The sequence below is a fragment of the Myodes glareolus genome, chromosome 8 (genome assembly GCF_982192425.1).
Source record: "Myodes glareolus chromosome 8, mMyoGla1.1, whole genome shotgun sequence".
NCBI lineage: Eukaryota > Metazoa > Chordata > Mammalia > Rodentia > Cricetidae > Myodes > Myodes glareolus.
The window spans coordinates 37,510,066-37,525,565 of NC_142033.1; positions in this window are offsets into that span (position 1 = coordinate 37,510,066).

A 15,500-nucleotide genomic window follows, 5' to 3' on the forward strand; every position below is an offset into this window, starting at 1 on the left:
ACTATATTCTGACTTAAAGTGGATGCTTTTAAACCTTAAAAAATGTACTTTTCCCTGCAAAGAAAAGTTTTAATTGGTGTAAGAGTTTATTGGACTGCTTGAGCTTTCCTATACACTTACCTCCTCTCCAAATATTCCATGTGAAACAACAACAAAACCAGATTAAAAATAGAAAAGTGTCACACACCAAGAGCCAGAGAGAATGGCTGCCTTAAAAAGTGCATTCCCAAACTCTTGCAGAGCAGGGGTCCTCAAAGTGATGATGAATACTTTGCAAATTTTAAAAGGGTTTGAGTCATTTTCCCCAATTATTTCCACCATATGATGTTCTCTTCTTCCCAGTGTGAGAGAAGATTGAAAGTTTTTGATTCTTCCAGGGGGTCGGGAGAGATCATATGGCGACGGAGGCTGTAATTGAGCAGGAGTGATTTTGCAGCCAGACCCCCACAAGGTGACTGTCAGTAGACAGGGCAAGCATGCCTGCCAATTGTCAATAGCAGGAGGGCAGAGCCTCTGGGGCACCATGTCGGTGGCACATTAGCTGCATGACTCAGCTCTTCGTCTAAAGTTTCTCTGTGTATTTAAAACAAACAATTTGCTTTCAGTTCTTCTGTGTCAGTCTGTCTTTAGTAGAAAAAAAAATCCTTTGTGAACCAAGTTGGACTTGGAAGAATAAAATGACCTTCAGAAGAAGTTATTGTAACTCTCTCCCGCCTACACCAGAAAACAACAAAACCCAGGGAGTAGTACCCCACAATTTCACAGAAAGAGAAGAAGCTCGGTGATTAGAATAAATGACTTTGAAAGACTGGAATTCAGTGAAAGGTCTCATTATTTCTCTTGCTGATAAAGGTGGAAAGGGTTATGCCAATTAAGCAAGACACAAGGGATTTAAAAATAGGCACTCCCAGTAGATTCACCTTGTCAGTCACAATTAAAATTTAGCTGTAATCTCTTACTTATATTAAAGTAGTGAGCACTATAAACAATCTTCTTAATTGTTGTTTTCCATGCTTTCAAATAACAAGGGTCATATAACTGCATAATTGTAATATAATTTTCTTATATTGGAAAACATTTCTTAGTATATAAAAGAATTCTGATTTTCATATTTGTATCTTATGGAATATAATGACAATAAGGAAAATATCCAAATACTTCTTTAAAATACTCAATAACCTAAATAATTTATTTTTTTTAATAATTTAGTAAGTCCTAAAAGGAACCTCCTTTTAAATATACTCTCATTAGATTCGGATACAATTACTTTCATAGAACATAAATATCTGTTTGTTTTATTAAACTAAATTTAATAAATTTGATAAATAAATAAATTTATTAATTTATTAGCTATTTTATTAAACAATAAACAATAATTTAAAATTTTGTATTCTATAGAATTACATAGAATGCTTCTATAGCAAGGATTCTTGAGTCTAACTTCAGAGAAACAACATTGTTTCAAAGCCTGATAATTTCTATTTTCTTACATAATCCAGGAGACACTGAAAATATTGATCCAGATATCATAGATTTGAGACACACTGAATTAGAAGCATTAAAATTCTTGTACTAATATAAATAAAGCCACAGATGCTTAATAAACCTCAGCACATGCTGAGGTTTGCAACCACACATTAGTGAAAACTTTAACCCAGACAGATACTGTCACAGGTGAGGTGTAGATTACTCAGGCAATGCCATCAACAGGATATCAACAGAGGAGCTATCTGACGGTATAAGATAGAAAGTGAGATACAGTCTAAATGGGTACAGAACCCATGTGCAAACTTGGGCCAAACCATCTCAGATGTTTACCATAACACACTTATAAGATGAGCAGGTTTTAACACTGGATCATCAACAGACCATCTATAGGTCACCCTGAAAAGGAAAGTTAAAAGCATATTCTCAGTATTGACTTGGGTCATATAAAATCACTCCAGCTGTGTATGCTTGCACATGCACTGTTTTCTAATGTACCTTTTACTGATATTTTGGCAGCTATTAATCTGGTGATGACAGGTACGTGAAATCACCTTGGCAGCTTCTTGGTGGCCTTAGAAAACTTCAACATCAAAACGAACACAATTGGAAACAGTAAAGTTTAAAATTTATTCTTTGAAAATGCCAAGGATGATTACTGAACTTACTTTTCTAGGAGAAGGAAATCAGAATCCACTATATAAAATAGCTTTTGTTTCTATCTACAAAAGGAGTTTTTATAAGTAGAGAAAACTGTTTGATATTCAAGTGGGGGTACACTATATCTTTTCTTGGCAACAGATAAGAAAGTTGAAAGTATCACTAAAACTGTCATTGTAGATTTATCAACCATTTCAAAAATAAGTGAATATTCTGTCTCCTGTGCTAGTCTTAAAAGCTGAATGACTGCCACACTTATCGTGTTTCAATTCCCAACCAGAGTTTGATCCTAGTGAAGTGGGTGAAGTGGGGGGGGGGGTGGTAAAAGATCCAGGCATGTAGGGATCAAAATGACAACTTCATTTTTAGAAGAGGTATCTGGGATCTTTAAAGTAGTGATAGATCTGTTTTACTGTAGATAGACTTATCTTTGAGGTAGAACTTCAAGTAGAGATGAGTGACTAGGGGTGTTCCTTCCAATCTATAATCTTTATGGATGTATAGGACTTTTTCTTAAGAAATTGATAAAATGAATTATCATAACATACATAAATGATTACAAATTCTAATATTTATTTTTATTTTTTAAAACTAATATATTCAATGTGTGTGTGTGTGTGTGTGTGTGTGTGCACGTGTACTTATGTATACCATGTTGTGATATAGACATCAGAGGACAAATGATGTGGAATACCATTCTGTATATGTGTTGGTTTTGTTTTTATTGGTTGATGAATAAAACCGTTTTGGTCAATGGCTTAGCAGAGTAAAGCCAGGAGGAAAATCCAAACATAAATATATATACACACACATATATATGTGTGTGTGTGTGTGTGTGTGTGTGTGTGTGTGTGTGTACACATAGAGAGAGAGAGAGAGAGAGAGAGAGAGAGAGAGAGAGGGAGAGAAGGTTGAATCAGAGAGACACCATGTACCTACCAAAGGAGAAAGATGCCAGAACACTACTTACTGGTAAGCCTTGTGAAAATACAGATTATTAGAAATGGGTTAATTTAAGATGTAAGAGCTAGCTAGGAATATGCCTGAACCATTAGCCAAAGAGGGCTGGAATTAGTATAGTTTCTGTGTGATTATTTGGTTCTGGGCAGCCAAAAAATGAAAATGCAAACCCTATCTACAAACAACTTTTAAGGTTTCATTTCTATTCTACCATCAGGTGGATCATGGTTATTGAACTCGGCTAAACAGTCCTTGTGGAAAGTAACTTTATGTACTGAACCATCTCACTAACCCTTTCTGAGGTAAAAATATCTTCCTAAGCTATGAAAAGAATGTATTTAAATGACTGAATTAGCTACATAGAGACCTTTCATACATGTATAATGACTTTACTTTTTTGACTGCAAGCTTGAGGAGAGAAATGATCCATGTTTCAGTAATTGACTTTAGTTCAAATACTAAATAATGACAACACATATTCTAAAAAAAAATAATAATATGTATTCATGGGCCATTGTGAACATTTTATGATCAGTCACACAAATCCAATAAAGTCATATTTTTCATAATGAAATATCAAATCTAATACGAAAAATAATCAAATTTCTCTTAGGCAGATTGCCTCTTCAGAATCTTTTAGTAGTATGAGAATTAGAAGTGAGAAGAATAAAAGCTCCAGTGAAACTAAATACCTGGTTCTCACCTCTAAGTAGTGACTACAACCATTACCACACTTGTCACAGGTCAGATCCAGGCCTTTATACTTTCTATGTGGCACTGGGCATATATACCCTTCCTGGTGCTAATGTCAAAATTTTGTCATATTGTTGTCAGATATGGTGCTTGGAATGATTCACACTAGTTATATTTCCAGCTGGGACTGCTGTTTCTGACTCTAGACACATGTTAATCTGCCTAAGAAAGCAAACAATCTTTAATATGTCTCTACTAGTTTTCCCATATCCTAAACACATTCACCATCCCAGCATTTCCCAATTTCTCCTTATCACGGTTTAGATATTCCAGCCTCATGGTGACTAATCACAAATTATTTGAGATGTATTCTTTTTTCAATCTATACTATTTAAATAAATCTCTTGCTTCCTTGTTCACATATGTTTTACTAGGTGTCTATTTTTTGAGATTTTCTACTTCTAGTAACCTTCCTAACATGGTTAGGACCCATGTTAATCTTCCATGACCTTATAATAAATTGATATGCAGGGTCTTATCAAATAAGATAACAAGCACTGGTTTTGATATTTGAAACTTATTACATGCAGCCCACAGTAATCAGTTCCAGTCATAGTGTAGCATAAAAGCTGGAGCTTTGAAACTGAAAAGTATGATCGACTTACATCAACAGCACCTTAGAAAACATAAGGAACGGAGAAAATATAGACTCGTGAAACTGTAATATAATTCAGAATCTCAGTACATTATTAGCAAGTCAAAATTTGAAAAGAACTGTCCATCAACATGGCCTCATATTCTCTTTAGCCATGTTACTCCACCACCACTTTATGCAATCACACTAGCCTTTTATTGTTCCTGAAATCTCTGGAGGATTCCTCTTACATATATTTGCTATATTATCATCTCAACTGCTTCAAAACCCTGTGCAAATATCTCAGTGCTGTCATTTCTGAATACTCTATTCTAAATGTGTATCTCATCAATTCTATATTCTTTGTTTTATTTAATGCAAAAGGTCCTGTCATTTAAAGTATTAAACATACCTTTGTTTACTTTTCTTGCAAACACTCTAACAATCACACAAGTATATGCCATATAAATGAGTCTGTGAGTCAATGAATTTATTAGCACATATGCCTTATTAACTCTTGCCCATCAACAATCAATAAATCTTGACATTAAAAAATTAACTATCATATGCTTTATATTATACTTTTTAAAAGCTATATAAGACAAGTTTATGACATGATGGTCAAAAAATTATACTTAAAAAAGTTGTGAATCAGTTTGCTTTTGTGTTTTACACTTTGACTTCATATGTTACAAGGATTCATAAATACTTTCATACCCTCAATTTCTCGCTTAGACTTCTCAGGATATTCTTCTATTTATAACACAGGCATATGGTAAGGAAGACTAGTCTGATGACGAAATTTTGCTGCTGTTCATTATGATTCTTTTCATATTTATTTACTCAAAATGAAGATGTCAAATCTCCTTGATTGATCCTCATATAATCTATCTCAGAAGAGCTTACTTCTTTAGATCCATGTGTTTTCAACAAAATATTATAAGTTATTAAATCAGCAAATGATCCATATAATACTAACTGTACACCCTCCCTACCCCCGTAAAGTTCATCTGGACCCGATCCTGTGATGATTTTTATTTAAATGAAAACATAATCTCTACTTTCAAAAGAATACAAAACTTTTTTGCCTAGACTTCTTCCTCTTCCTCATCTTCTTTTTCTTCCTCTTCCTTTTCCTATACTCCTTCTCCTTCTTCTTCTTCTTTTTCTTCTTCTGTATGGCAGTTAATTTGTTTTTGCTTTTATTTTTCTTTTAAACTTTATTTTATTTTGTGAGGGGAGTTCCAAGGACAGAGGTCGATATGAAGAGATGAGGAGGTGAGCAGAATGGGGATATATGATGGGAAATCAACAAAAAATCAATTTAAAATTGTTTTTAAAAGATGCAATACTGTAAAGCAGTATAGCTTGAGAAGAAGGAATTTAGTATAAAAGTTTCTTATTTTGAAATATTTGGATAGACCAAAATTATATACAGTAGTGGGCCACCAGTAATACCATTATAAATCAAACTAACAGTTGCCATTTATTTTTTAAATAACCTAATTGCCATTAACTAATATTTTAATATAAAACTATAGGTTGAAAATTAATAAACCTATAAATTAAAAAATCAGCTGACAATATCTAAGGTACAGAAGATAGTAATTAGATATAAATAAAAAAAATATACAAGAATTAATTCTCTGAAGGTGAAGTAATGATCTCAAGGTTTCCAGTTAGAAATGCCCATGTGTCAGCTAACTGATAGGAGAGGATGGAGAATTCTACAGAAGCAGAGAACTACAGAGACAGAGATAAACTTTCTCTAGTAAAAGGTTGAAACAGTCATTCATACTGGCTTCTTCTCTTGAATAAGCTCCTACTTAGAGACTTTAAAGCAAGAGACACATAAATAAAGGGTCCTCAGTGAGGAGTATTACTGGGTTTTTCTTGGCCATGTACATGCATTAGATGATATCCCATATTAACTATACAGCATTACAGAAATCACACCATTATGGTGTTCATGCATTAGAAGATATGCCATATTAACTATACAGAAAAGTAGAAATTACACCATTATGCCATTTTTTGCAGAAGATAGTCCTAATACCTCCATAAAAAGCTGAATAATAAATGTGTCTAAATTCATAGCTTTGTCATGATGATAGGAAAACAAGAATTTTATGTTAGAACTCTTTTATTTTGACTTAATGAAGCATTTTTCATTTTAAAAATAATTGATTCAGACTAAGTTGCAAAAAAACAGTAAAAAGAAATATTACTGTTTGTACCTAACTTAACATACTGGTTATATCATATATAATAATAGAAAATTGTGAGGATCAAGAACTTGACATTGATATGCCTCCACTCAGTCAGGCTTAGACCCTATTTCAAGGTTTTTATTCTCTCTCTCTCTCTCTCTCTCTCTCTCTCTCTCTCTCTCTCCCTCTTTCTCTTTTTCTCTCTCTCCCACATTTCTCTCTTTCTATCTCCCTCAGTGTTTGTGTGTGAATGTATGTGTGTTATTCAGTTACCATCAAAATCTAGATAAAGTAATGCTTCACCATAAAAAAGAACATGACACATATTTTCATGTTACTCATTGATCATACTTCCAACACATCCACAATTCTTTTTTAAACTTAATTATTTTACATTTATTTTTGATAATTTTATACATGTTTGCAGATATTGCTTACTGCTATATTCTAAGTGAACACAGCAATAAACTTCCCCCTAAGTTTCTAACTTTATATCCATAGACTAGTCCATCTTTAATCCTCATCAGAAAAATATCTTTTTACAATATATGATGGTTAATTCAGAGACCTATAACTGTTCAACATATAGAGAATAAGAGATTATTGAGTTGCTAATTCTAAATGGAATACCTATGTCACAACTTCTTTCCCCAGAGTTTTATTTGGGCAGGAGTTCTGGAATGATTAAAATATCCAGAAGAAGCAGTCATATGCAGAAAAACAGTACTTGCTGACATCACAATGCTGTTGCCCATATACAATCATAGTAGCTGAGATTGTATGCACAGCACCTGTATATTGTATTACTGCAGCCAAAATCCCAGAATGGATTGGGGAACAGAGGAGCAGTCATGTGGTCGCAACCATTAACTGCAGGGTTATTAGTATTTGATGGATTCTGGGGAAAGAAGAATCGGTTTTATTCAGGAATATGGCACTACTCCTGTTCAAACAGATGTCTCTAATCTCATGCACATAGACGGCACTAAATGGACTCAGTGTATTTAAAAACAGAGCAAAGGAGATGAAAGGGAAAGTGTTTAGGGGTGGGGGAATGGGGCCAGAATTAGAAGACAGGAAATGAATGGTGGATTAGACTTAAACACATTTTATGAAGTTGTGGAGTTATTGAGCTTAAGAAATGAAGAAAATTTACACATCTGTTTGACTTTCATGTAATTTTTGTAGCTTTAAATTGTATTAAAGAGGTATTTATATTTAAGGACTTCTAGCAGAAAGAAAAAGTTCAAGTAAATGATCTCTCATCAATAAAATGCTGTCACTGCTGTTTTCCACTTAAGTACTACTCACTAAGAGTTCTTATTAATTATACTAGCTCTAGAAATAATGACTTCTCAAGAAGCAGCAAAGAGTTGAGAAAATCTTGAATGAAGTTATAATAATGTTGACCCCTGCTTTTCTTCTCCCAGCTTCACATACCCTTTGACACCCATAATCATCTCCGAGCCACAGACCTTGACTCTCAAGCCAAGATCTCCGTGAAGCATCAGTGGTTCTTCAACCAGACTGTCAGTCCCTGGCTTCAAATCAATACTGCACATCTTGCGAACTGTTTTCCTAGATCTTTTCAAAGCAGTGCATAATTATTCCATGCAAAATTCTAATGAGATTCACTAGATTAATATCCTACTATGGTAGGTAAAATATCCCTATATCTAACACTATTAAAAATATCCTTGTCACTCCTCTGCATTGCATTCAAAGTCTAATTGGAAGAGATTGTCACAACAATGGAAACGGTATGAAAAGAAAATGGTCCCCAGTTTCTACACCGTCTCTCAGTCCTTGCTGCCACTCACCATTACAGAGTGATTTTTTCAGCTAATAAAATGAAAGTTATTATTAAAATCGAGTCATGCTGTAATCCTAGACGACAGGCAGGGCTCATATTATTATTCATAGTTTACAGATGAAGAAGTTAAGTCAGCAGTATTAAAAGATTTGTCCCAGGTCACTGACTTATTAAATGACAGCCTAAGATCAGAACTAACTTTTAGAAACACATAATACCATAATGAAGAGGGCTGATCCTAATGAATTGCAAAATATTACTTTAGAGCATCAGTAAGCAATTGAGCTCTGATGATATTTTAAGCAATGATATGACATGATAAGAAGGCAAGACATATATGATTGATTTATAAAGTTTGGGTAGTTTTAAAAGTGTTAACAGCTTTAATATTTTATTGTCATACAAGAAAACATGTATCGATTAACTAAACGCTCGTCCTTATTTGTCATTAAATACATTAGTCACAGCTGTACCTTCATTTTTGATCATGAAAATTTGAGTTATTAATTTCACAATAAAACATGTCTTGGGAATGCTTTTCTGAGCCCTGAAGACTTAGCAAAATGGTTCATCTGCCACAAAACTGTTAAAGTGGATAGAAGGAGGTGCTGTGTACACACTCAAGTGAATTAAGAAAACATCTGAAAGAGATAACGGTTAGTACAGATATTGGTTAGCAATGAATACTAAAAAAGGAAAAGTAGGTCCAGTTACAAAGACAAGAATGGATGCTATAGTGTTCACTTTAGTTTAGAGAAATCCGCAAAGGCTGTTACTACATAGTGAAATGGAGATGTGACTCCTAAGAGAAACAACACTTTAATTTTTCCAGAAGGAACTTCCAGGCAGAAAGTATTTTTGAAAGAGTATGAAAGCTAATAAAACAGAATCAAATACTAACCAATAGAAATAGAGAAAATTTGGCTGTTTCCTCTATCTGGCAAGAGAAACATTCCAGAAGTTTATTTCTTCTAAAACCTCCTTCCTTGGTGTATAGACCACCATTTTCCTGCTGTTTCACTTGTCTGTCTCTGATTTGCTGTTTAAGCTTGTTCAGCAGGTACATTAGATGATATTCACTCAAATGACCACATTTTGTCTTTCTTACTCCTTTAAAGATTTGTCTCCAAACATTCCTGGTCTGATGTATTGTTGGCCAAAACTTTAATATGTGAATCCATGAGATACAAATATAAATGAGGCAAGGTTGGAGCAGAGAGAAGATTAGAAGCTTGCTGTATGACCTAGCATTGAAGCTGCATAAACTAGCAAACAACCCAACCAATTAGTTAAAGGAGAATAACTGTGGAACTAAGTATAGTTATCTCATAAAAAACCCTAATATATTGGATTTACTGCTGTTATCCCAATGGTGATTAATTCATCCAGTGAGAAATCTAAGAAATACAATTAAAATGCACACATGTTTGATTCCAAAGATGACTGTCTATCCCTTGTAGCATGCTTCTTAAAGGCTAGGTCTCATCTTTGTAGTATCCTTTAATAAACAAATATCCTTTATTTATTAAGGGGCATACATAAGTATAATAGATGACTTAAAAACTGTTGACTTGTAGCATGCTTCTTAAAGTCTAGGTCTCATCTTTGTAGTATCCTTTATTTATTAAGGAGCATACATAAGTATAGTAGATGATTTTAAAACTGTTGAGGCAAATAGCTGACAAAAAAAGGAAACTGAGGAAGCAAGACATTATTTTGGCTCACAGTTTAAGTAGAACTCCGTCATGCCTGGGGAGAAATGACAACAGAAGTATAAAGAAGTTGGTCACATTGCTTCTGCAATTAGGAAGTAGACAGATGAGTTCCAGAGTTCTGCTACACTTCTCCTTTTTATGCAAAGAGAGAGCCCAGGCTTTGACATACTGCTGACCTCATTAGGGCAGTTAACCTAATTCAGAAACTCCCTCAAAGACAGACCCAGAGATCCATCTTCTAGGTGATTTAGATCCTATGAAGCTAAAAGTAAATTGCATTAATTTAAAAACTTTTAATCAAAGAATTAAGGAAGTTGGAGATTAAGTTTTTATATACACATATATAAATATATATATTCATATATATCCTTTTTAGTTTATACATATATACAAATACACACACATAATATGTTAGGATTTCTATTTCTGTAGAGACATAGGACTACAGCAACTCTTTTAAGGAAAGGATTTAATTGGAGGTTGGCTTAGCATTCAGAGGTTTAGTCCATTGTCATCATGGCAGAAAGCATGGTGGCTTGAAGGCAGACATGGTGCTCAAGAAATAGCTGAGACGTCTATATCCAGATCTAAAGGCAACAGGAAGAGGTAGTGACACTGTGCCTGGTTTGAGCATGTGAAACCTCAAAGTCCACCCTCAGTGGCACAACAAAGACACTCTTGCTAATAGTGACACACTGATGAGCCTATGTTGGCCATTTTCGTTCAAACCACCATAATATATATAAAAATATATTGCTTTTGTATGAAACATTTTTCAGTAGTAACTAGCTTATCTAAAAAGTCATTTTTGTTTAATTACCATTTGTGTATCCTCTATTACTTATTAGATTTCATAGTAAGTGAAATGAAAAGTCAAGAGGATTGTCTTTACTAAAGATGAATGAATATACTATCAAGTTAAGAATAAAAGTGATGTACACATTAAGATATGATATTTTATATTACCAGATGTATTAAAAGGCAAATTGTTCTAAAGAAATTCAGAAGAGAAAATGGAAAACCACCCTCAGGCTCAAAAAAAGGAAAATCATGTGAAGCTTAAATTTTAAAGCTGTAAAAATCCATCCAATAAGTGCACGAATTCCTCCCAAATTCAGGTTTACCAAAGAAAAAATGAGCTAACACACAAATAAAAACCACACACCTGTTTTCTTCGAGGTAGGTGTCTTAGTTGGGGTTTCTATTGCTGTGAATAGACACCATGACCATGGCAACTCATAAAAAGGAAAACACTTAATTAGTATCTTACTGTTTCAAAGGTTTAGTCCATTAACATCATGGCAGGACATGGTTACATGCAGGAAAATATGATGCTGGAGAAGGAGCAGAGAGTTCTACATCCTGATCTACAGGCAATAAAAAGTGAACTGAGTTCCATACTGGGCATAGCTTGAACATAGGAAACCTTAAATACTGTCCAAACAGCGACACTGTTTCTCCAACAAAGCTATACCTACTCTGACAAATCCTACTCTGACAAAGCCACACCTCCTAATAATGCATTTGGGCAACAATTATACTCAAACCACCATACTAGGCAAGGTTTCTGTAAGTCTTATGTGAATCTTAGCCCAAGAATTCGTTGTTTCCAAAGATTGTCATTTTATCATATGATAGCCCCCTGGTTTTTTGCCTTCCTAGTAACCTCCAAAGATTGGTTTTTGTTTATTTAATACCTACATTCATTAGCAACTGGCTACGTTTAAGGCAAAAATCACATCTGGTTTTTTGTTCTCTTTTACTCAAACATCATGTATAAAAGATGTTATGGGCTGAAGTCAATGAATTAGTTTTTCAGTTAAAAGAAGTGGAAGTAATAATATTCAGATGGAATAGCTGTAAAAATGAAACAATTCACAGATATTTTCAAGTTAGTTCTCTTATGAAAATTTGGGATTGCATTCTTGGTGTTTCATGAATTTTGCTCTTGTTCAATGGCTCAGTCATTAATTATGAATAACTGACTCCCTATAATGTGAGTCAGTATCAATGATCTTCTTCTAATGGCCCCTCTAATACTTTATTCTTATTATTATACTATAAATAATTCATCAAATGTCCCAGAGTTGATCATTAATCTTATTTCTGATGTTTCCCTTTAAAGAAAAACTGCTATATTATATTACACATTTTAATGAATTTTTTAAAGTGTAAATTTTCTAGATCAGAATATGTAGATAAATTTAGTATCCTGGTAAGTAATTTCAGAATTCTCCCCCAGAGACATTATAAAAAGTGTTTTTTCACTTTAAACAAAAAGAATAGCTGATGCATATGTATGTGTATTTACATTTCTAAGACTCCACACTCTTTTTTTGTGGGTGAGATTTCTTTTGGTGGTATATTTGGCATTTTGGGATTTTTGCTTAGTTTTGTTTTTTGATAAGTAGGCTGCTGAATTACTTAGTATTCAGTGTTCATAGATATTTGAAGAATAATTTCTCTCGTTGGGATTATTTCCCTAACAACTACAAACAAATAACAGCATGCTCATTCTCTGAAGGAAAACATAAAGCATAGGCATATTAAGTGCTGTTCAAATTCTGAAACTATGGAAGTATAACAATGTCCAAAGTGAAGAGAAAGTTTTAGCTTCTCAATGACTTTACCAGCTGGTGGGTCCCACCATGCCTATTTTTGCAAAGAATGAAAAAGACACAGCAGGTTTCATTGGAACATCAAACTGAGAAAATTGTCTACATCTTTAACAGCCTTAAGAGAATTTTTGGCAGAATGAATAAGTATGCATAATTGAGAAAAATATCCTAATCTGTAGGGGGGAAAGGATATAAAAAGAGGCTAAACAAGAATGTTTCTGCCTGTGCTTCTCATAACAGCCTTCCACCTGTCTCTGACTGCAGTATTTAAAGCACTAAAATCTAGAGCATAGAAAGCATAGGGGTACTAGAATGTGCCAGCAGAAGGAAGGCAGCACAGAGCCTTGTAAACCAAAGAAGACTTCAGAGAAATGCTATCATGGGCAGGCTGTAAAGTCAGAAAGCATGACCCCCAACTCCAATTTAATCGTTTAGCAATCTCGTGATTGTGAGGAGCTGGGTTAGCTCTTCCCTAACTCAGTTTCCACATTTTTTTAATGGGGATAGCAACAGTGTCTCTCTTTCTCAGTATCTGGCACATATTTAATAAATAATAGGATATATTTTCTTACCTGATATGATTGTAAACGCAAGCAAACTGCTTTCCCTCATAACTCAGTTTCGATCTTAAGTGGATGAATCAGGTGGTGAGAAGTGATGTCACACTTACATGTGGAAGTCTATGGCTCTCTGAACACCTGCTACCACGTGGCTATAAGCAGGGTCATCAGTGATTAGAGGCAAATGAAATATGCAGGAAAATAAGGCACAGAAAGTAGGGAAAGTAAAACAGAAAGAAAATGGCACCATTACAGAAACATATTTGTTAAAACTGTGTTTGTCATCTCAACCAATATTTATATCAAAGATATAATTTGTGGTATAGGCTATGAAGCCACTACAAAATAGACAGCTGTCCATTTCATACACAGTGATTTTCTTTCCAACTTCCTTTCTACACATATAAACACAGGGAGTCATAGTTACATGCAATAAATTCACGTCAGACACATTCATGAGTATGAATTAACTATGATTCATTTTAAAAATGAGAAATGTATCTGCATTGCCAACAATTAGCTGATACAAGCAATAAGTTATTTTGTATTTCAAATCCACAATATCTTTTATTCAAATAGATTCAATCTGGGTTCTTTTTTACTTTTTTAAAGTGAAAATACTAGGAACTGTTCTAAGAATTATAATATAGTGGGAAATGTTTGATGGAATTGAGGGGTAAAGGACAAGGGAGGGCTGATACATCTTCCATAGTCATTGCTCTGCTTGGTTGTCTTCCATTTTCCATCTCTCTCTTCTGTTTTTGTGATGAAAATAAGTTTTGCAGATGATATCACATGTTCATTTTGAAGGCCTAAGTCTCGAGTTTATTATTGATTTGGCAATAACTAATTATAGATTTGAGGATAATTCTAAGCTTTTGTTTATTGTGAATAAAATGGAGAGCATAACCCTAGAACCTGACAAAAGAGCCTTGATGAAAATTTAATGAGATAATTTAAGTAAAATCATTTATGAGCTCCTGGCAATCATTGTTATTTTCTATCCTGTTGTAAATATTCAAATGTAGACAATGAAGTTTCCATCATTATACCCGACAGCCTCTACAATTTCTATATATAAAATCACAAAACTTTAACTTGTATTGTGATTATCATTTTCTATTACTGTAAATAGAGATTGCTATAGAATTTAGAAAAGTTTAGAGTGCCCACTTCCTTATCATGTCGGAAACCAATTTATAAGACACTTCATCATCTGTATTACATGTCCTTCTCTATTGAATACTTTGCAATACCCCACATGCTTGGTAGCTTATTTCCGAAAGTAATTTGCAGCATGCATTTTAATTTCCTAAACTTAGAGTTAACAACATCAAGCACATAACTTGGTCAAAGTTTCATTAATACTGTGATAATCGTATTGACATTTTTATTTTCCAGAAATGAATAAAAGTCTAGAATATAACTATGAGCTTCTTCTTTCCTCTGGTTATTTTCAGAAGTTACTATTTGAAGTTCTTCTTCATTGAATTCAAACTCCATAAGCTCCTTTTGCGCTCCATTCTGGGTCCTAGCCTGGACTCTAGATTCTATTCTGAATAGCCTCAGCAGTCTGTTCATGGATTGCTCCCACATGTAGATTTTTCTGTGCCATAGCAAGGACATATTTCCTTGTGCTTCTCCATGTACCACATGCGATGACCTCCTAATATGATTAGTCACTAGTCAGCTCAGATGGCTGTATGGAAATATCATAATCTGGGTGGCTCAAACCGCAATGTTTTCTCTCAGGTCTAGAGAGTTGGAATCACCAGGTCAAGATTCCAGTGTGACCCGCTAGTGATGAAAACTGTTCCTGGCTTATATATATCCATCGTCTCTCTGTGTCCTCACAGTGTGAGTCTTCTTTTAACTACGTGAGTCTTGTTGGGTCATAGACTTCCTTGTAAGATGTCATTTAACCTTAATTACCCCTTAGAGAAAAACACATCTGGAAGTATCATGGTGTGGCGTGCCCCCTGACCAGCAGGGGAAGAAAGACCACCGACACGAGGATTCTTCTCTGATCACGCTTTTAATGAAGCACTGCTTGGTTGAGGGAGAGCTGGAAGTGAGGGGCCCCGAGCTGGGAGGAGTGGCGGCTTATATGCAGTTTGAAAAGATGTTCCCCCCTAACAGGACACTAGTCAGG